Source organism: Pongo pygmaeus, chromosome 12 (assembly GCF_028885625.2).
Source record: "Pongo pygmaeus isolate AG05252 chromosome 12, NHGRI_mPonPyg2-v2.0_pri, whole genome shotgun sequence".
In the NCBI taxonomy this organism is placed as follows: domain Eukaryota; kingdom Metazoa; phylum Chordata; class Mammalia; order Primates; family Hominidae; genus Pongo; species Pongo pygmaeus.
The window spans coordinates 69377650-69400755 of record NC_072385.2 but is presented as its reverse complement, the minus strand read 5'-3'; the positions used below and the strand labels follow the sequence as shown (position 1 = coordinate 69400755).

The window sequence follows — 23106 nt, the reverse complement described above, 5'->3', positions numbered from 1 at the left end:
ACTAGAAGACTTGATCCCGAGTTTTTATGACATGGAAGTGGAATTCTTTGTTCCTACTGTGCTGCCTAACTTTCTTTCATTATAATTTCTTTGAAACTGGCCGGCATGGTGGCTCTCACACCTGTAATCCCAGCACTTGGGAGGCTGAGGCGGGTGGATTGCCTGAGCTCAGGAGTTTGAGACCAGCCTGGGCAACATGGCAAGACCCTGTCTCTATTAAAAAAAAATTTTTTTGTTGTTGAAACTTCGCACAGAAAAGGACTTAAAACTCTAGGGAAAATGTTTTTCAATCATTCACTGATGTTGCAATCATATATAACAGAATCTGAGAAATATGCAACTTTGAGTATTTGGGAGCTTTTGAAAGTGGGAGAGTAAATAGTATTAGAATGAATGTTTGAAGACCATATTCATTTTTATTTTAAACACTTATAGGAATAGTGATCTGGTAGAAAATTAATACTTTAATCAAGGCATGTAGCATGTACAGAGACTTTTTTTGTAACACTCATTCCAGTGATGTAGTAGGAAAATATTTTAAAGGCACAACTCAACTTCCAGAAGACATCTATAGCAATAGCAGCATCAAAAATGTATACAATTTATAAAATTTGGAAAATTTTCTGAAGATCTTAAGTAAAAAATTTAATATTAGTAAAGTTTTAGAAAGTATTTAGAAAATTTAATATTAGTAAAGTTTTTAGTAAAGTTTTTTAGAATAAATATAGAATAGGTGTTTGTTGGATTACATGAAGGATGAGGCATAAAATGCCCAGTATATTCAGTCATTCAGAATCTGAGGCAGTATCCAGGGCTTAATTAGGAGTTCTGGCATTTCCTAAATCTATTAGTTCCATTAGTTATCCCAATACAAATGTCTAGAAAAGCTTCTACTAAAATATTCAGGTTGATTATTGGAAGCTGTCATTACTGTTCTCTTTGAATGAAAATATTTAAAGGATTTGTTCTAGAAAATGCAATCCAGCCTGGAACTCTGTCTTTAAGGTGGGACTGGCATGGCTAGTCCCTACAAGCTTCCATGATCCAAGTACAGATTTACTGTAGTAAAGAAAAATCTGAGTCAAATGTCTGAAGAACAGGGTGTGATTTAGCTAAAAGTGCCAATTTTGCTACAGCATGTTTGGAAAAGTTGCCCCCGAACCGGCTGTCATGAGTAATTCTTACATTAAAATAATTCCCACTGAACTTTTTGAAAGTAAATAGCTGGTATCCAAGAATCTCCCAAAATAAGCCATTGGAAAGTCTCATGAGGACAGGAATCTTTGTCTCCGGCTTTCACCATAAACCTGTGTTGACTGTGAAATGAGAGAGAAATTATCTCTGCCACAGTTCAGCCATACCAGGAGTCTGACTTTGTGTTTATTCTTACATTTGAAAGCTTTCCCTTAACAAGCTCTCAAATTCCTGGATGTTATATGAAACATTCTTCAAATAAGTTTTGGATGATAACCTTGATATGATCCAAGTTGTATGCAGCAAATATAAACCTGCTCCAATATTCTTATTGCATCTCCTAAAACTTCCCATGGATTTGAACTCTGACAGAGATAAAGCAGACCCCAAAATGGTCTCAACTAGACAAATGTTGAATAGAACAATTGCTGCCTCCAGTTGCTCTTGACACAAGTATTTGGTGGGGTGGGGAGGAGGACAGGGTGTTGTTTGCTATTCATGGATGGGCTCTTTTCTTTTTCATTCTGCAGACAATGATAACTAATTAATACTGCAGGGTCCTCAAGGTAGGACACATGGGTCAGGTCCTCTGTACTTGGACTTCTAATCATCTCAGATAAGGAGAAAGAGGAAGGAGCAGTAGCCACCTGCCTTTAATAGAAACATTGCTTGGTTTTCTGGCAGGGCTCTGCCATTCCACTTTGGCTTGGGTGTGGGGTGGGCAACTTCTCACCAAGAGGTCCTCAGGAAGAGAAAGTCTTGGGAGGAGGGGCAGCATGATAGATGAAACATCAGGTTGAAAAAGTCCAACTATGTTCATCCTTGGTCTCATCTTTAATATAAGCAGTTGAGAAATTAAGTTGCTCCTGCTGTGTTAGAGTGCCTTAGTTTCCCCAAATTTAGCCATGAGCAGAGAGCACATGTATATCCTAGGGGCTGCTGCTTGCAGCAGAAGATAATGCTTTTGCATGCATCTCTAAGCACAGCATGAAATGAGTCCCTAGTGGGAGGAAGCATGACCAATGAGTGTCAGATGTTCAGGCTTTCTGTGTGACTCCAGTCAGGGGCAGGGCTGCGGGTAGGTTAAGACAGGGTTTAAGGAAAGAAAGGAATTTGAAGGCAACCAGAGCTCCAGCTTAACCAACCCCACAGTATAAAATGCATAAAGAGGCAAGTGGGAAGGAGGATGAGAGGAAAGCAGTGGGATAAAAGAGTGGGGGTTGGGGGTGGGGAAGATCTTCCAAGCCATATATGAGAGCTCTTGTTTACTGGCCTGACCACTCACCAGCAGGGTGACCTTGGGCATGTTACTTAACTTTTCTGGGCCTCAATTTCCTCATTTGTAAAATGAGGATGATAAGTCTACCTAGGTCATCAGATTTTTAGTGAAGTCCAAATGAATACATGTAAAACATTCAGGTCTGTGCCTGGCAAATAGTAAGTGCTCAATAAACATTAGCCTTTAGTACATGTAGCTCAGGCTTGCTCTTATGATGTGGTTTCATTAGTTTACCTACAGTTTGTACTAAGAGAAGGCTCTTTTGGAACATGCAGAGAGTGTTTTGGAATACCCAGAGAGGCTCTAGTGGGTATTACTTCATAGTTTGAATAAAATGTATGCTTGTTCAGGGAAAGCTTGGAGATCCTTAAGAAATGTCTTTAAGAAGGATTACACCTGCCACTAAGTGTAAATTATTTGTCTAATTCAGTGTTTCAAATAAAAAAAAAATAGAAGAAAAGGCTTTCCTTACATATGTTCTCACTTGATAATATAATAGGACACTTAGGGTCTCCCTCTCTGGTTTGCTCAAAAATAAAAAGGCAATTAAAGAACTTTACAAAACATTCAGTTTCAAAAAGAAAAAAAAAACAACACTGAGGCTGTGCATATCTTGAGAGCAGTTCCTTTCTTCTGCAGGAATGCTTTCTCATTAGCTCTTAGTTCAGCCTGCATCTGGGAGTTGGGAGGGTGTTAGTTTGAAACAGACCTCTCTGTACAAATCTGCAAAGAGATATGATCTAAGAACCCACCAGAAGGAGAAAGATGCTATGAGCTTCCAAATAACTACACGGTCAAGAACTCATAGGACCTGAAATTTGACATGTGATCAAGGCCAGCACAGGCTTTTGAGAAACACAGACAAAAGTTATTGTAAAGGTGATACATTAACTGGTTCAGTAAGAGAAGGAGGGCAATACTGTTTAAAAAATGTATTTTGGATTATTTAAATCATAAGGGAGTGAGGACTTATTTCCTTATGAGATAGCTAACCCGTTTAGGGTTAATCTTAGGTATCTCCTTGCCAGAGTAGTCAAAACAGTTGGTACAAGGTCATTTTCGATATAAACCAGAAATAGCATGGAGGCATAATTATTATATCAAAAATACAAATCACAGCAAACAAATTTTTCTAGAGACTCAGTTATGGTTTTGGTCAGGAAAAGAATCGTTGGCATATTTTCACTAGAGTCTAGCTTCATAGGGTAACCTAGGGGTAGGACTAGTACTGAAGTTACTGGAAAGTCACTGTTATTTGGTGTTTCTTCTAAAGTCTATCATTAATATGTCTCTGACAGAAATTAACTCTGCAAAAAGCGCTGTGAAGAACCTGGGTTTTAATCCAGGGTTTTGCAAGTTCATACACCTGGCAGTGGCCTAAGGCGCAGAAGGACCAAACTGAAGTGGGTTGTTACTAAATTGTTTGCATTCAACCTTAGTTTTCTTCTTATTAAAAATGTTTTCAGGGCAAATAATTGCTAATGCTTCATAAATAGAAAAAAAAATTAAAGTTACAAATCAAATTGCCGTAGTTCATAAGGAAGGAGAGAATTAAAAAGAAAAAGAAGTTGAACTCTATCATTTGACAGTTTAGGATCAGAACCTGGGAGCTTGGATCTTGCCATCAGTAACAGTGTGATCCTGAATAGATAAGTTAGCTTCCCTACATAGGAAGCTGAGTAAGTAATAATCTTTCTGTTACACATTTAGAATACTTTGTGAACATTTCTACTGTGTTTACACAACACAAAATAAAGTGATTGCTGATTATTTGGTTTAGGTGATTGGTGAAGTTGGCAGAATCAGCCAAGACAAGCCTGAGATTCATTGTCCTTGACTTGTCTGCCTTGATTACTTACATGGGTCTTAATTAGCCAACGGATTGCAGACTTCCTTTCATTTTGTGCTCAGCAAATTTGACAGCAGAGTTTTTTTCCTCTCTGGTGGAAACAAGCAATATTTATATTGCTAAGGTCTAAAAAAAAAATTTAAAAGATGATTAAAAAACTAGAGAGTAGGAAATTTTAGTTTACTGAACCTCTGCTTTCTTTTTCCTTTCTCCCAAAGTGTGGCTCCTCATTTCCTTGGGTCACCTGTTTCACTTCTAAACCAATGACTCTCAAATTTGAGGGAGGATCAGACTCACCTGGAGGCTGGGCCCCACCCCTAGAGTTTCTGATTCAGCGGGTCTGGGGTGGGACCTGAGAATTTGCACTTCTGACAAGTTCCCAGTGATGCTGCTGCTGCTGCTGGTCCAGGCACCACAGTTCAAGACCCACAGACGGAACTGGCCTCCTGTCAGTTTCTGAATTGCCCCCGTAGCCATGGATCCACCCACAGCCTTCATCTCTGCCTTGGGCTCTTGCTTCCTTCACTGCCTGTCTCCACGTGGATCCCAGGACTCTCTGGGAGCTCCCAGCTGGGAGCTAAGGTGCAGGAGGCCTAATTCCCCACACCCCCTCAAGCACATAACATATATGTTTTTAAATGAAAGGATAGAGAACAAAAGGGAATTACAAGCAGGAGTGACTAATTTGAAACTGAAACTAAATATAATTGCTCTGGAACACTGTTCCTCAACCTTTTTTTTTTTTTCCTTATCACCCTTCCCCCAAAGGAGACCTTTAGACATTTTGTTTTCCTAATTGTACTCCACCCCAACCTTTACTCAACTCATGAAATTTAAACTCCACAGATACACTGTATATTTGCTTATTTACTGTGGCCATTTGGAGGGCCACAAGCCATTATAATATCTAAGATTTTGTTCATCCACCGAGAACCAATATTTGCCCCCTTGCAGATGATAACATTCCTATTGACAAATGCATTTTCTAGTCAAGCAAGGTAAAATCAGTAAACAATGGGAACTGTTCATGGGTTCCTCTGTAGGCACACTGCCCTTCTCAATCTCGCTCCAGTGTTATCAAGGCTTCTCTTGTCTCCTCCGTCTGAGAATGGCCTATTCTTCAATTTTCTTAGTGCTGATTCTCTGCTGCTCTCGTTTTTAGAAAAACTCCATCCCATTCTTTTACCCTCAGGTCTAGAAAGTGATAGAGGAACAATAAAGCCACCTAAGAGATCTACAACTCTCTGTTTTCCTTCTTAGTTCCTTACCAACTGACTTCAGGGATGAAACTCTGCCAAAGGGGGAAATTATATTAAAATCAGTACCAGATGCTTCCCTCCTTTTGTCTGACCAGGTAGTCTAATGATACCACAACAGCATTGCCCAAGGTCTGAGTTATTCAGTCAAGAATAGCCCCATGGGGACTTTATCAGGACAGTCAATGGGAAGCTCCAACCCTTCAGGAAAGGTCCCCTCAGGGTTTCTTCACTGCTGAGATGTGCAGAAGTTTCTCATTCTCCCTGCAAGCTTTGGGTGGGTGAATATGAGAACATCTCCTTCACCTCCCTCTCCCTCCCCACCCCTCCCTCCCCACACACAGACACCACAAACACACACATGCAAGCATGCACAAAGAAAAAGCAACAATTCTCAGAGACCGAATAGAAACCTTTTTTTTTTTTTTTTTCTAAATACAACTGGGAGTATTTGTCCAAATTCCTGTGCCCACAATGGAGATAGACTTTTACATTTTTTATGCAGAACACTTTCATTTCCCTTTCTCCTGTTGCCAGATAACACCCTAACTCCTGCTGTGAGAAGCCCATTAGAACATCTTGCCAAACAACAGAACCCTCTACCCCAACTAGAACTGGAGCTGGAAATTGGGGCTTTTTCTTCACTTGGGGTCATTATTTCCTTTAGTGAGCTCTAAAGTAGAAGAGGAAGCTTAGGCCTTGTTAGCCACCTGCCCACAGTAAACACCTGGAGAGATAATGGCAGGTGGTATGCTAGGAAAGTATTGTGCTGCTAGTCACATTTTTTTAAAAATGGAAGTCTGTTTTATTAGGATGGTATATGTACTTTTGTGCCTCTTCTAAATGGAAAAATGGAAGAAATATCACTTAATTCACTGGATAAGATCTTATATCTAGCACAGTTGATGGATTACCAGCCAAGACTCAAAGGAGGCAGATGGCGAATGCTTGGGCTGAAAATCATATCTCTAGCAGATCGGAAACGGTGGCTCTATTACAATAGCGTCAACCTGCCATCTTAGTGACTCCTACTTCCAGGCCTGGGAAAGATGTTAAAGGTATCCTGATCGAGCCTGCTCATCTATACTGAGGAGTGAGATCCAGAGGGGCATAACATGGTTTGTCCAGGGTCAGCCAGGTGAAACGGAAAAGAGCCAGAGCCCAAAACTAAGGTCTTCTGATTCCTACCTGGATGGATTCTTCCTTCCTTTCTTTCTTTTTCTTTTTCTTTCTTTCTTTCTCTTTCTCCCTTTCTCTTGCTCTTTCTTTCTCTCTCTCTCTTTCACAGGGTCTTGCTTGCTCTGTTGTCCAGGCTGGAGTGCAGTGGTGAGATCTCAGCCTTCTGCAACCTCTCCCTCTTGGGCTCAAGTGATCCTCCCACCTCAGCCTCCCAAGTAGCTGGGACTACATGCGCACACCACTTATGCTCAGCTAATTTTTTTCTTTATTTTTTGTAGAGATGGGATTTTGCTATATTGCCCAGGCTGCTGGATGGTTCTTTCTACCACACCAGGACACTTCCTCCATTTCCTTCTTCCTTTGTGGTAAAGTCAGGATTATGGTTTCTTCACAGATATTACTGAGATGTGTTAAATCTACAATAGAAAAATCTGAAAGGTCTGTCTGGGTTTAGGCTCCAATTTCCTGAAGAATTAAAAGAAGCAGGATGACCTTTTTGGCTTATGAATTGGAGTGGGGATAGGAGAGACCAAAAAGGAGACCAGAGGTTTAGGACAGCTTTCCTATGTTTTCAAGAGCCTCAGAGTGAGAACCCCAAAACATCTTCCTATGCTGCCACATGACCAACATGAAAACTAAGTAAGGAAAAAAGGAAGCTAGGGGTGAGGGCAGGACAGATTTCCCTTTCCTTCTCGAGTTCCTCTTCTAGCGTGTGAAACTCTAAAAGCAAGATTCAATGACATCAGCATCTTTGGTGAAAAGGCAGACAGAAGTGGAGGGGTTACAAGAGAGGAATTAGCGACCTTGACGTGCCTGACCTAATGAATACAACATAGGCATCCCACAGCTTACTTAGTGGAAGCACCATCTGAAGGTGGCCTCAGTTGCAGGGTTTGAGCCCAGATTAAGCTGTAACTTGACCTAATTCAAAATAAAAAAATAGTAAGCTTTGATTATGTGCCAGGTAAGTGTTGTAGGAAATAGAAAGACAAATATGACATGGATTCTGATTTCAAGGGGTTTATTATTATCTAGGAGAGAGAGAGAGAGCTATATACAAACTACTAAGATACAAGACAGAATGTGACTGTGCTATTAAAAAGTTAAAAACAAAGTTCTCTGGAAGCCTGAGGCTATGGCTGCAAATGAGCTCTCAGCCAGTATCCTGTGCATTTGGGCCACCATCAGATGTTAGAGAACGCAGAAGTGAAGGGCCTATGCTAGGGAGCAGGTGGAAGTAGTTGGGGGATTTGGTGATAGAGAGGTTTTCCATTGACTGAAGAAGCAGCTACTTCTAAGTAGTCATTTGTCATCATTGAGGTCAATTTTCAATTTTAGTTTATGTATTTGCATTCCTAGTTTTGGTGAAATCCCTCTTCCTACTCACAAATTTGTGCTTGTAAATGACCAGTTGTTCTTTTCACTTGGGCAGTTAAGCAACAAAAGGCTTGCATGTGCAAATTCAGGGGTTTGGAGGCAAACACAACGGTGTTAGTGGTTGCGTAACCCCAAACTGGGAAATGGAAAAACTAAGAGACAACTGTGAAAATCATTACTAATGTTTTCTTTCTGAACTATCAAGAAATAAAATTATTTATTTGGTTTTTGGAACATGATAGATGGGGTAGAAAGTTTCCTTAGACAAAAGACATGGTGATTTTCTTTTCTTCTCTTTTTTTGAGATGGAGTTTTGCTTTTGTTGCCCAGGCTGGAGTGCAATGGTGTGATCTCAGCTCACCGCAACCTCCACCTCCTGGGTTCAAGCGATTCTCCTGCCTCAGCCTCCCAAGTAGCTGGGATTACAGGCATGCACCACCATGCCTAGCTAATTTTGTATTTTTAGCAGAGACGGGGTTTCTCCATGTTGGTCAGGCTGGTCTCGAACTCCTGACCTCAGGTGACCCGCCCGCCCCAGCCTCCCAAAGTGCTGCGATTACAGGCGTGAGTCACTGTGCCTGGCCAGGACATGGTGATTTTCTAAGTCGCTTATGCCTTGTTATTTGACTCAGTAGGGTCTACATTAAAAATGAAAAAATACAACGACAACAAAAACCCAAATCACAAGATCTGGAATATTTTTGGCCATTCCATTTCAGTATAAATGGGTCTAGAAATAAAGCCTAGGCACACCCTGGATATCGAGTTTGAGGTTTTGTATGGCAGAGATGGCCAATGATTCATCAAAACTTTACCCTCCTCTTTTCATAGTGGAGTTATTGCTGGGAGGTGGCTTCTAAGATGGAGGCTACATTTTTTAGCATGTCCTACCTTCCTGACTCCCTGCATCCAGGTGGTCATCGATAAAATGTGACAGAAGGTGTGCATGTCTCTTTTTCTAGGTCCAGACTTTTAAGAAGCGAGTGGGGGCATCTTCATTTTCTCTTCCCCATCTGCTGGCTGGATGCAGATGGGGAGAACCACAAGATGGAAATAGCCTGGTTTTTAAAATAATCACACAGAGGAAAGCTGCCTACAAACCAGGCACACTTGCATTGAAGTATTACATGAATGAGAAAAAAAATTCTAGTTTTAGGTAAATTGTATCTGCTACCTGTAGAGCTACATGGGTCTTCTGTGGTGAGCTTCTCTGGAGGAAGAGCATCCTTCCTGTCCACTGATGTTGGGCTTGGTCATCTGACGTGCTTTGGCTAGTGGAATGTGAGCAGACGTGCTGTAGACCGCATTCCAGCAGAAGCTTCAAGAGCTATTGCATGACTCCACCATGATCCTTTCTCCTGTTCTAGAACAGCATTTAGCCTGGATCCCATATACAGAAGGGGCATTTAGGCTGGATCCCAGATAAAGAAGACAAGTGGAGCAGAGGGGCGACTGACACGTAGCCAACATATTCCATAGCAAAACATAAACCTTTGCGGTTGATATGGGGATTGCTTGTCACAGGAGAATAACCTAGCAAAAGCTGACCAACAGATTGTGCTAAACCGCTGACATTTTAATAGTTATCTAGGCTAGCATTTGGTGTTACCCTACCAAACTAGAAGGATTAAGTGTGTGGTAAACTGGGGAGTGGGTAACAGCGAACAAGATATCATAAAACATTTTTGTTTTAAAGTACAATTAAATGCAAAATACTCTAATGGAATTAAAAGTCATAGTAAACCAGCCTGAGCAACATGGCGAGACCCTATCTCTACAAAAAAAACACAAAAAAATTAGCCAAGTGTGGTGGCACACACCTGTAGTCCCAGGTACTCAGAAGGATGAGGTGGGAGGATCACTTGAGCCCAGGAGGTTGAGGCTGCAGTGAGCCCTGATTGTGCCACCGCACTCCAGCCTGGGCGATAAGTGTGACCTTGTCTCAAAAAAATTATTAAATATTAATTGACAAATCACAACCTGGTAAAACGGCAGACCAATAAATTCATTTTCAAGCACAAATTGAATAATGCAACATTAACGTAATGGACCACTCTCTGGCTCCATGGAGCTATCTGACTTCTGCCAATTGAAAGTTCTTGGTAGAATCTGAAGAGGTGGGTGGATTGATGCCTAAACATAGAGATGATCCTATAAAGATTCCTCTGTTTCTGCAACCCCAGTACAACCTGACTCTGCCCACAACTCCCTTCATGGACTGTCACAGGAGAAGGATACCAGAAGGGTGCAGATAGGGTGATGCAACAAAGATGCATTTAAACTTGTCATTTTTGCATGAGACTGAACCCATCACAGGGACTAACTATTGAAGAAAAGGGCAGGGTCATTTTGGAGCTCCAGAACACTTGGAGATGGCATACCTGGTGAGTGTCTGGAGATGGGATGTGGGAAGGGGTAGAAAGAAAAGCTTGTGATGGAACCAAAGTGATACAACTGCCCAGAGGCCCTAATCAGCTAATACCTGGGGACCTTGGGCAGGTTACTCTTATCCCTCACTTGATCAACAGGATGGTTATGAATAAGAGATGAGTAATTTAAAAAAATAATTTAAAAATGGTGTCATAAGAAAAAAAAATGAAAATATGCTCCGCTGGTTGAAAAAAAGTCTGTCGTATTCTTTTCTTTTTTCCTATATTTCATTATGACCAGGGAATTTATTTCCACAAACAATAAGTTAATAAAAAATAGTGAAGACATAAAAATAGTTATTCATAAGCTAGAGAATAATAATGTCCTTGGTGATGGTCTGATTGAGTTGCAGAAGGCATGAGTTTGCCACCAACAGCTCAGTCACCTCCATGCTCTCCACCACAGGAATGTGGGATGAGGGGGTCTTGTCATACGCAGTGCTACCCAGCTCTTTTAAAAATCTGGTTGGCTCTGTCACGTCATACTCTGGCTGTGGTTTCACTTGGGTGACACTGGCCATTCATTCAACATATTCCATTTGGCAGATATCTTCCATTTTTACCCTAGTGACAGTCTTTTTTTTTTTTTTTTTTTTTTTTTTCTTTTTTTTTTATTATTATTATTATTATTATTATTATACTTTAGGCTCTATGGTACATGTGCGCAACGTGCAGGTAAGTTACATATGTATACATGTGCCATGCTGGTGCGCTGCACCCACCAACTCGTCATCTAGCATTAGGTATATCTCCCAATGCTATCCCTCCCCCCTCCCCCCACCCCACAACAGTCCCCGAAGTGTGATGTTCCCCTTCCTGTGTCCATGTGTTCTCATTGTTCAATTCTCACCTATGAGTGAGAATATGCGGTGTTTGGTTTTTTGTTCTTGCGATAGTTTACTGAGAATGATGATTTCCAATTTCATCCATGTCCCTACGAAGGACGTGAACTCATCATTTTTTATGGCTGCATAGTATTCCATGGTGTATATGTGCCACATTTTCTTAATCCAGTCTATCATTGTTGGACATTTGGGTTGGTTCCAAGTCTTTGCTATTGTGAATAATGCCGCAATAAACATACGTGTGCATGTGTCTTTATAGCAGCATGATTTATAGTCCTTTGGGTATATACCCAGTAATGGGATGGCTGGGTCAAATGGAATTTCTAGTTCTAGATCCCTGAGGAATCGCCACACTGACTTCCACAAGGGTTGAACTAGTTTACAGTCCCACCAACAGTGTAAAAGTGTTCCTATTTCTCCACATCCTCTCCAGCACCTGTTGTTTCCTGACTTTTTAATGATTGCCATTCTAACTGGTGTGAGATGGTATCTCATTGTGGTTTTGATTTGCATTTCTCTGATGGCCAGTGATGGTGAGCATTTTTTCATGTGTTTTTTGGCTGCATAAATGTCTTCTTTTGAGAAGTGTCTGTTCATGTCCTTTGCCCACTTTTTGATGGGGTTGTTTGTTTTTTTCTTGTAAATTTGTTGGAGTTCATTGTAGATTCTGGATATTAGCCCTTTGTCAGATGAGTAGGTTGCGAAAATTTTCTCCCATTTTGTAGGTTGCCTGTTCACTCTGATGGTAGTTTCCTTTGCTGTGCAGAAGCTCTTTAGTTTAATTAGATCCCATTTGTCAATTTTGGCTTTTGTTGCCATTGCTTTTGGAGTTTTAGACATGAAGTCCTTGCCCATGCCTATGTCCTGAATGGTATTGCCTAGGTTTTCTTCTAGGGTTTTTATGGTTTTAGGTCTAACATTTAAGTCTTTAATCCATCTTGAATTAATTTTTGTATAAGGTGTAAGGAAGGGATCCAGTTTCAGCTTTCTACATATGGCTAGCCAGTTTTCCCAGCACCATTTATTAAATAGGGAATCCTTTCCCCATTTCTTGTTTTTGTCAGGTTTGTCAAAGATCAGATAGTTGTAGATATGTGGCGTTATTTCTGAGGGCTCTGTTCTGTTCCATTGATCTATATCTCTGTTTTGGTACCAGTACCATGCTGTTTTGGTTACTGTAGCCTTGTAGTATAGTTTGAAGTCAGGTAGCGTGATGTCTCCAGCTTTGTTCTTTTGGCTTAGGATTGACTTGGCGATGCGGGCTCTTTTTTGGTTCCATATGAACTTTAAAGTAGTTTTTTCCAATTCTGTGAAGAAAGTCATTGGTAACTTGATGGGGATGGCATTGAATCTGTAAATTACCTTGGGAAGGATGGCCATTTTCATGATATTGATTCTTCCTACCCATGAGCATGGAATGTTCTTCCATTTGTTTGTATCCTCTTTTATTTCCTTGAGCAGTGGTTTGTAGTTCTCCTTGAAGAGGTCCTTCACATCCCTTGTAAGTTGGATTCCTAGGTATTTTATTCTCTTTGAAGCAATTGTGAATGGGAGTTCACTCATGATTTGGCTCTCTGTTTGTCTGTTATTGATGTATAAGAATGCTTGTGATTTTTGTACATTGATTTTGTATCCTGAGACTTTGCTGAAGTTGCTTATCAGCTCAAGGAGATTTTGGGCTGAGACAATGGGGTTTTCTAGATATACTATCATGCCTAGTGACAGTCTTTTACGATTACTTAACTTGGCAGCCTCTTTGTGATGTTAATGGATGTTTTCTAAACAGGAAAGGTGGATGGTGACAAGGACCTGGCTTAGCTCCTCACTGCATATCATATCACATCCCATTTTGGCTGATCATCAAAAATACTCCCAAACCATGCCATCAGCTCCAAACTTTATTTGAAGAAATTTATGTGGAAAGTTAACTATATTATTACGAGACTAGTCTTAATTTCTTCCTTGTTTTATTAAGAAATTAAATGTATGAAAATTAGGAGGTTAGTGTATCATGGGAGTTGAAACCGTGGCAGCAGCATGTAAAGTCTATGTCTGGGAATGGTTGAGGCCAAGAGTCAGACCGTGCAATGCTTAGCATTGCGGACTTCAGGGAATAAAACGGATATAAAGATAACTAGGCTGCCAGGCACAGTGGCTGACTCTTATAATCCCAGCACTTTGCGAGGCCAAGGCAGGTGGATCACTTGAGGTCAGGAGTTCGAGACCAGCCTGGCCAGCATGGTGAAACCCTGTCTCTTCTAAAGAAAACCACAAAAATTAGCCGGGCAAGGTGGCAGCTATCTGTAATCACAACTACTCAGGAGGCGGAGGCACGAAAATCATTTGAGGCTGAGGCATGAAAATTGCTTGAACTCGGGAGGTGGAGGTTGCAGTGAGCCTAGATTGCCACTGCACTCCAGCCTAGGCGATAGAGTGAGACTCTGAAAAAAAAAAAAAAAGAGACAACTAGGCGATAACTTTTGCCCCTTTCTTTCTGTTCTTTCATTTGTAAGGTAGTTAATAAAGTCCATTTAGTTACTACCAAAAATGCATTTAAAAGTGTTAAACTACAGCCAAAGATTTATTCTTTTAAAATGCATTGAAATGTTTTAAAATACAGCAAAAGATTTATTTTTTAAAAAATACCAAATATTGGTGTCAACATAGCACAATTATTGTAATTCAAACTTTGGACTTTGTTGGAAGTGTTTTTGCATTCGTATTACTATTATGTACTTACAGCCTGACCTTTCTTTTTTCCTAGAAGAGCAAATTGGAGTTAGAGGTGAGGGAAGTGGCAAAACAGGAGGCTATAAAATTGATGAACAGCCTGTAGGGACACAAGAAACTAAATATTGATCTTTGTTCTTTCAGTGAGGACTCTTGCGTTTCTAAGGATGTCATTACAGCCATGGCAGTATTGGTTCATCCGATCTGCTATTCAGCTGTGGTTGCTCTCAGCATTGAAAGGACGCTTTGTTCATGGGGTCAGCTGACGACCAGGGAGTTTTCTAAAGTGAGACTTATAGTGAGAAAATTCCTCTCCATATGTTATGTGAGATATTTGGGGTATGTAGGACTGTGAGGTAAGGAATACAGTTTGCTTTAAAAAATGACACAACTAAAAAAGATGGCATAGCTTATACATTCAAATTAGTGTTATTCTTCCAGGAATCATAGTGGGAGATATGAACTTATCCTAGTAAAGACATCATTTTGCAAAGCATTTTGGAACTCTTTATCTTAGAGTTGCCTTCAGAACCAAGGTTAGGGTCTGTAGACCACTTGGGACTAAATACTTAGTGTTTTATTTCAATTTTTAGCCACGACACAGAAGATTGATTACTTATTTTTCTCCCTTCTAGATGTAACTCCAAATAACTTGGGATATTTAAAAAAATTAAATCTATTCATTTACTCATTCATCCATAGATTCATTTTTTCTATAAGTACTCATTGAATGCCCCTGCATGTCAGGCTCTGTGTTAGAAGTTGAGGATTCTGTGATGCATAAGACAGAAACAGTTCCTGCTCTCTTGCAGCTGATATAACAAGAAAGACAGACCAAAACCACCCCGCCACAACATCTAACAAACAAATTAATAAAACGCTTCAGAGTTGGGATAAGAGGTATGAAGGCAACAGATAAGGGACTGAGCTAGAGAAATAACAAGAAGAGAAAAGTAGGCTGGGTTGGAATGGGAATGGTGACATTTAAGCACAAACTCAACCTTAAAGGAGGTATCTTTGCCACCACTGGGAGTATTTATATGAATAAACTTTAATTTTGAAGGACAAATTTCTCCATTGTGTAGATATCTTTCTTTCTTTGCAACTGAGACGGAGTCTCGCTCTGCCGCCCAGGCTAGAGTGCAGTGGTGCTATCTCGGCTCACTGCAAGCTCCGCCTCCCGGGTTCATGCCATTCTCCTGCCTCAGCCTCCCGAGTAGCTGGGACTACAGATGCCCGCCACCACGCCCAGCTAATTTTTTGTATTTTTAGTAGAGACGGGGTTTCACTGTGTTAGCCAGGATGGTCTCGATCTCCTGACCTCATGATCTGCCTGCCTCGGCCTCCCAAAGTGCTGGGATTACAGGTGCGAGCCACTGAGCCCGGCCTGGGGTGTCATTTTGAAGCTATGTGAATTTCCTGTTTTCTGACAACATTTTAATGCCAAAAGATTTACCCAGTTTCATAGCGACTAAGTCACAGAACCGTGACTGTGGTAGGAAGCTATATCTCCTATTCTCAGTCTCATGTACTTCCACTCGGCCACACTTGTCCCATTCATAGTACGTGGACATTTCAGGAGAGGTTTGGAGAAGTCAGGGTGCTAAGAAAATCTAGGTGCTATTTAGACCTTTATAGTTTATTAAATTAATTGAATAAGAAAAGTTTCATTAGAAGTTCCCATTTTGTGGGAAATAATTAGATTTCCCTTGATGTGGCTAAGGAATAAATGGCAATACTACTAGATAAGTAAATTATTGCTATTGTTACTCAAAAGAAACAGATGTATGGCCAAGTTTCCTGCCCCCAAATATTCTTAAAGAAGCTTGGATCCTGTTTCCTTTGCCCTTTGTCACTTTGAATGCCAGTGTAGATTTACTGGATAAAGACTCTTTGCTGGGCATGAGTAAAAATATCTTTCTTTAGAATCGTTAACCATAACTTTATATCTGGTGGATTAATGTTCACTTTTATTTTTTAAACCAGACCAGACATGGTGGCTCACGCCTGTAATCTCAGCACTTTGGGAGGCCGAGGTGGGTGGATCACTTGAGATCAGATCAAGACCAGCCTGGCCAACTTGGTGAAACCCTGTCTCTAATAAAAATACAAAAAATTAGTTGGGCGTGGTGGTGTGCACCTGTAGTCCCAGCTTCTCAGGAGGCTGAGGCACGAGAATTGCTTGAACCTGGGAGGTGGAGGTTGCAGTGAGCCCAGATCGTGCCATTGCACTCCAGCCTGGGTGACAGAGCAAGACCTTGTCAAAAAAAGAAAAAAACCACACACACACGGTGGTGGCTTTTATGTGAATCAAATCCCTTTTCATGAGCCTTCTAACCCTTAGGAGCTGTCCCAAAGACTTCCTGTGGCAATGTAGTCTGTGGGGTAATTGTATTAGGATAATAGGGTTGAAACATTTCATAATTTAATGAGTTTGTGGGTTTCTTATTCCCAGAATTAAAAAGAACCTCTATGAATGTCAAATTTAGTAATTATCAAACTGAACAGAATTTGGCTCTATATAACCAACTGGCACACACACTGTAGATAACAGCATGATTTGGTATTTATAAGGAGCCTATTCCCCCTGCTCCTACCCTTAGACATCAGAAATTCATGAAATGTAAAGCCTTACATAATTATGTAAATAAACTCACTTATCTGGAATGTTCCTATCCTCTAAATTAGGTATTAAAGAAGAGATATCATTCTTTTGGGACAGGCCTTCGGCTTTCCCTAAAATGATGTGGCTATGTATGGCCCGGAATACAAACTGGCTAGAATTTGATGGAATTTAATGAATAACAACAACAACAAGAATAAAACGCCAAGTCTCCTTGGTGTGAGAGCAATAAACAATTGAATTCTTGGCAAAGAGATGAAAATAGGATCTAGTCCTTAAGTGGTCTAAGGCCTAGCGGATTCCTTCTGACCTTAGGTTACATACATTTGGGTTGATTTGGATTAGAAACATGAAAGTACAAATTTTGCCTTTAATTACATATTTTTTTCAGTAGTACTCTTGCTAAATGTCCAAAGAAATATAGAGCTAGACAATAATAATAGCTTAGATTCATGTCGCAAGTGTTTTACATGGATATCTTTTAACCCTCACAAATAACCCCAGAAGGGATACTATTATTATTTTCCCCTTTGAAAAATGAAGAAACTGGGATCCAGATATGCTAGGCAACATCCTGTAGAATAATCTGGCTGCAAACCCAAACAAACAGAATGACTGCAGAGTCTGAGATGATAAGGACAGGTAATACCATCTCCCAAACTCTGCTGCCTCTCCACTAAGGGGTAGCAGATTGATAGCAAGACCCTTTTCATAGGAGGATCACTAAGTGCTTTGCTTGAATGTAATGATAACTTCCCCCAGCAATCCTTTGGTGTGGTTTATAGTTTTGTTTTGTTTTTGAGACAGAATCTCACTCTGTCACCCAGGCTGGAGTGCAGTGGTGCGATCTCGGCTCACTGCAACCTCCACCTCCCATGTTCAAGCGATTCTCCTGCCTCAGCCTCCCAAGTAGCTGGGATTAAAGGCATGCTCCACCACGCCCAGCTATTTTTTTGTATTTTTAGTACAGATGGGGTTTCGGTATGTTGGCCAGGCTGGTCTCAAACTCCTGGCCTCAAGTGATCCGCCTGCCTTGGCTTCTCAAAGTGCTGGGATTCCAGGTATGAGCCACCATACCTGGCAGACTGGAGTGCAGTGATGCCATCTCAGCTCACTGCAACCTCTGTGTCCCAAGTTCAAGGGATTCTCATACCTCAGCCTCCCGAGTAGCTGGGATTACAGGTGTGAGCCACTGCACCCTGCCTGGTGTGGTTTAAAAACCAAGAACTGGGCTGGATGTGGTGGCTCATGTCTGTAATCCCAGCACTTTGGGAGGCCAAGGTGGGTGGATAACTTGAGGTCAGGAATTTGAGACCAGCCTAGCCAACATGAGGAAATCCTGTAATCCCAGCTTCTTGGGAGGCTGAGGCAGGAGAGTCACTTGAACCCAGGAGGCAGAGGTCGCAGTGAGCCAAGATCACGCCACTGCACTCCAGCCTGGGTAACAGAGCGAGACTCCATCTAAAAACAAAACAAAACAAACGAACAAATGAACAAAACCAAGAACTGACTAGAGGCCCATCAAATGGAAAAATGATTTGTGTTAAGGCACTCCTTGCAAAACTGGCAGATAGGGGCAGAAAGAGAAGAGGCTCTTACCTTCACTGCTGGGACTTCCCCAATGGCCAGTACTCTTCTGAACTCCACATAGTGAAAGACAAATAGCATTCTTTCCAGTCAGTGTGCTCATTTGCTACTCCTTCTGCATTTCTCCCTAGGGGCCAAAATTCCTGGCAAAGAAAAATAAAACCAGGATCATAGCCATAGAAATCAGATTATAAAATTGCTTCCTATCTGAATTCATATTCTAACCTTTCTTTAGTGCTTTCATAAACCATCCCAGACTGATAGAATTATCTTTTTTATGACTCATGGATATATTTTACTTTGCCATTTTTATCCTCTTTACTTTCAGGGAGAAGATCAGATGATGAAGAAGATTCACCCTTAGTGCTACATAAGATTTTATTTTACCCTAACTTGTGGACTATGGACCTAAAAAAAGAAATATATTCAGCTTAGTATTATGTATAAGAAATACTTTTCAAAGTTTTACAAAAACATAATCCAATGATAAAATTTATTTATTTAAAAAGCATTTGTTGAATTCTTTCTAGGTGTCAAGCACTGAAGTAGATTCTGAAGATACAAAAATAAATAAAACATTCCTGCCCTCAAGACACTTACACTCTTATGTGTAACATTGTGTGACCATTCATCTGGGCCTTCCTGAGACAGTCTTGGTTTACACTTGTTTTCCCAATGTATGTATAAATAGCACCCCCTTTCACTCTCAAGTGTTCCTTTTTAGATGATAAATTATATATATCCTAGTAATAATATTTCCCACTAGATGATGTTTTTAAAATACTTGTAATTCTTGGATATAAATAAAAAGTACAAACAGTGAAGGACCAAAAATGTACTTGACACTGTCTTCATTTTGGAATCACTATTTCTGTCACTGAGCGTCAGTTTAAGTCACTTCATTGGGAAAATGTGAACTTGGTTCACATTATTTTTGTTGTGGTTTTACATTGTTTTACAAAATGCAGCTGCTGTCCAATCTCTATAGGGAAGAAGAAATGAATGGCTAGAAAACTTAGGAAGATGAGAGAATACTGCAATAAATGGAGATCAGAGTATGTATCATATCATATACTCAACTCCAGTTTTGGTACAGGCCAAAGATGAATAGGGCACAGAGGTCTTTAAGGGCAAAAGCAGTGTCGGGTAGAGCAGTCAAAGCAATGGCTGAAGGCAGTTGTTGTCAAGGACCTCTGATCTTAGAATTCAACCTGGCATGTGGCTTTCCCTCAGACTCTGGTTTCTACTCCATTTCTAAAAACACTCAACTCAATGGTTTTTAAAACTATCCGCGATGTACTTTTGTGAAAGGTTGGTGTTTGCAGAACTTCTCATTACACATCATTCTGTGTACTGTTGTCTGATTATGTATACGTATGTATTTTGATATTGAAGACAGACTATTTTTAGTTTCCTTTGGATATGTTTGGAGAAACTCCTAACTGTTGCTATGCTGCTATGGAAACAGTATCCACGTATACTGACATGTTTACAATTGCTTAAAACACTATAAACTTTCCAGGGCAAAGGCAAACAGCTTACTTCTATCAAAGTTGCTCCGTGCTTTCCTTTTTTTATTAGTTTATTTATTACTCTCAGCCCCATGTTGGAATCTGTTTCATCTGTGCCTGCATTAAAGAGATTTTTTTTTTTTTTTTGCTGACCTGCATATTCGTTTAATTGATTTCACATTCACAACTATAGTGGTGCTGAAAGCCAGGGAAAAATTTTCCCTGAAATAAAAAATATTCCTTGTTAGGAATTAAGAATTGAATACCTGCTAGTTTCCTAGATGAAAAATGGAAAGAATACTTCTTGAGAGTATGTTGACAATCTGTCTAGAATTTTCAAGTGTAGGAGACTTTGAAAGTAGCTTAAATGTAATGATTGTAATTATTATTTGTGTATACAAAATGAATTTAAGGACTATTCTAATGGCTAGGAAACATGCAAACCTAAAGAGGAGGTTTATTGCTTTTTTTCAAGCATAGGAAAAACTAAGTGGCTGAGAATCTTTACAATTTTTGGAGAAAAGAATCTTAACAAAACCACAGGAATGAAAGTGAATAAGAACCTGTTTGTTTGAAGACATCAGAAAAGTGGTTTTTGTCAGGGCTGTTTTCTAGGAGGCAAAAAATATTTGAAAGTAGAATCTATAATTGTGACTCATACAGCAGTGGGTCCCGATTACATAAAAAAGGCACACACGCTCTAGTAGAGCATATTTTTTAATAGAATTTTAAAGCCAGAGTACTTTCTCCTTTAAAATCTCTTTTCCAAAATTTGATACCTATTTTGCATAAGTATACAGTAAAACGAATTTAGGCTGTCACGATGGAGTCTACTTTCCTCTCTCTTCTACTGAAATCTCCTTTTTGTCATCTTCTTGAAATGGTCATTTTAAGTCACATATAAAAAACAAAACAAAACACCAAATAGAAGTTCTATGGGAATGGAAATGATTCACGGAGAGCTGGTTGCAGCAGGGAACCGGGCCTCGCTTGCATCTGGAGATCAGGGCTCCGTAGAGCCAGTACTTCCCCCTGACCCAGGCCCCTTTCCAGCAGTGTTTATACGCTTTCTCCGCTTCAGCTGATCAGAGGATATTCCATTCTAAGCCTTTCATGGGACAATGTTTATGTGATTTTTTTTTTTCTTCTTCTCTGTGGGGAGGATTCCTCCCTGCCTCTTGGAGCTTAGCAGCACTAAGAAATGTCATCCTAAGGTCACATTTAGATTAAAACCCAGTAAAACCTGATGGACTTGTTATATAGCAAGTGACTGTGAGGGACACTCACAGTATGATGACTGTGGCTTGCTAGCCTACCATGGGGACAGGAGCAAGGGTGGGTCACAGGAGGTCCTAACGGGGAGGCGAATCTGCTTTAGCAGCAGCTCATGTCAAGAGGCTGGGTGTTACGGCATTAATTCTCCTGGGTTGGGAGCCTGGGCAGGGTGGGTGTCAAGTGGCTCTGGCAACTGGACCCCTTCGGGGTTACCCTCAGGATCAGGATGAGAAGGGGGAAGTCAGGGAGGAGCAGCAGCATGGTTTACGCAGACAGCACCCCAGGCAGCCACGAACTGGCTTGCTCCGTTCAGATTTCTCTTAAACAGCAGTTTTCCGTTTCTGTTCTATGGCCTCTGAGGGAATTTCCCAAATTAACCTTCACTAAGCTTTCCTGAGGGACTGTTTTTGAGGGCTGATGGGGGGATTTCCCCCTTTTGACCACACTGTTGCCCGGAGACTTATTGCTGCTCTTCATCTGGGGATTTTCTCACTGGCATTTTGCTACTTCCTGTTTCCCAAGAGTCTCTGCTCTCTGGGAACTGAAGAGTTATCAAGAGAAGGGGACAAACAGCCTTTAGGAAAAAGGGGAGGAGGGTGTATTTTTACACCCTCCTTTAGTTCTTTTCTACAGTAACATTGGATTTGAAAATCAGGCCCAGGGAGCTTGCTGAGAGCTTTGGATTGATTATACTAAACATTCCACAGGAACTTGAGTTGTACGGTGTAATCACAAATCACATAAATGATTGTTTTATTAGAATATCTTTCCTCTATTTGGGATGGTTAGAAACTCCGGTGTTAAAAGAAACCACTAAAGAAATCATTACTCCTTTTACTTAGTGAAAATGCACCAGTTGTTGAAAGTTTCCTGTGTGTCAGCCATGGCACTGGGGCTTTGCATACATTTCTCATTTGATGCTAGCAACAACCTGGAGGAGTAGGGCTTATTCAGACTCATTTAACAGATGAGCAAACCAAGCCTCGAAGAGGCTCTGAGAGGTTAACTGACAACCACATTTTCCCGGCTGGTATTAAGCAAAGCTCCAATTCTGTGGATTCCTAAAGTCTATGCTCATATTTACTCAGCTACTTTGTATTGAATTGGGGATTTGTTTCATGGGTCTTTTAGGTGCTATTACCAGGAAAGCAGCGGGAGAGACCCCGAGAAGAAGCAGATCCCCAAAACCAGAGGTGAAAATATTTTAGGGAGCAGTATTGATAGTCCTTGGCTTAACCCTGTGCACTTGCCAGGCCCTTTTGCCATGTCACCTGCAAAAAGCTGCTGACTTGAAAGGTGACAGGAATAAATATATAAAAGAAGCTTCAGTTGAATGAATTCATTAGTTTTTTCTCTTAGAGAACCTTTCCACCTAACCACTGCTGTCACCTTGCTACTTCCTACCCTAGCTTTGTACATTTTATCAAGGGTATAAGAAATAATTCCCCTGGGGACAGGTCCCAGAATCTCTCTGGCCCTGCTCTGTGGAAGTTGACATCTAGAGAAAATAATATTCTGGAATTGCTCTACCTCCTTGACTCTTGATGCTCTTAAGCCAGATGAGTGTCTGTGCATGCGTGTGTGCACGTGTGTCTGTGTTCTTGTGGTATGAGGTTCTCAGGGGGATGGATTATTAGCCACAGTTGACCTTTGCAAAGTTCTCCAAGTATTAAATATTTTCACTTCCACTGGAGGAGTGACCAGCATACACGAGGGGGTGCTGGAAGCAGCATGGGGAGTGACCTGGCTGTTCCTGGGAGTTCCTGAGGAAAGGGGGTGCAAAATCTGCATTGGTGCCCCCTGTCTCCTGCACACTTTGCAGCAGCTCTTTCTCTCCAGGGTCTGTCTAGGAGGACTCCTAGCTGTATTGTCTTCATCCACATAGTGAACTCTGATAACCACCAAAGGTTGAGATTTGACTAGTTGCCTAATAGTTTACCTGCATTGACTTAACTTGATCCTCACCCATGAA

General features: G+C 40.8%; 1 long non-coding RNA gene across 1 annotated transcript; it reads right to left on the bottom strand.

Annotated features, from left to right (window-relative positions):
• Positions 1–396: 396 nt before the first annotated feature.
• On the bottom strand, positions 397–22598 carry LOC129030097 (uncharacterized). Its single transcript, XR_008500557.1, has 6 exons — positions 20423–22598; positions 20126–20221; positions 18361–18491; positions 7576–7678; positions 4333–4448; positions 397–1059 (listed from the first exon to the last, which is right to left on the bottom strand). It is a non-coding gene; the product is annotated as an uncharacterized LOC129030097 (long non-coding RNA).
• Positions 22599–23106: the final 508 nt, after the last annotated feature.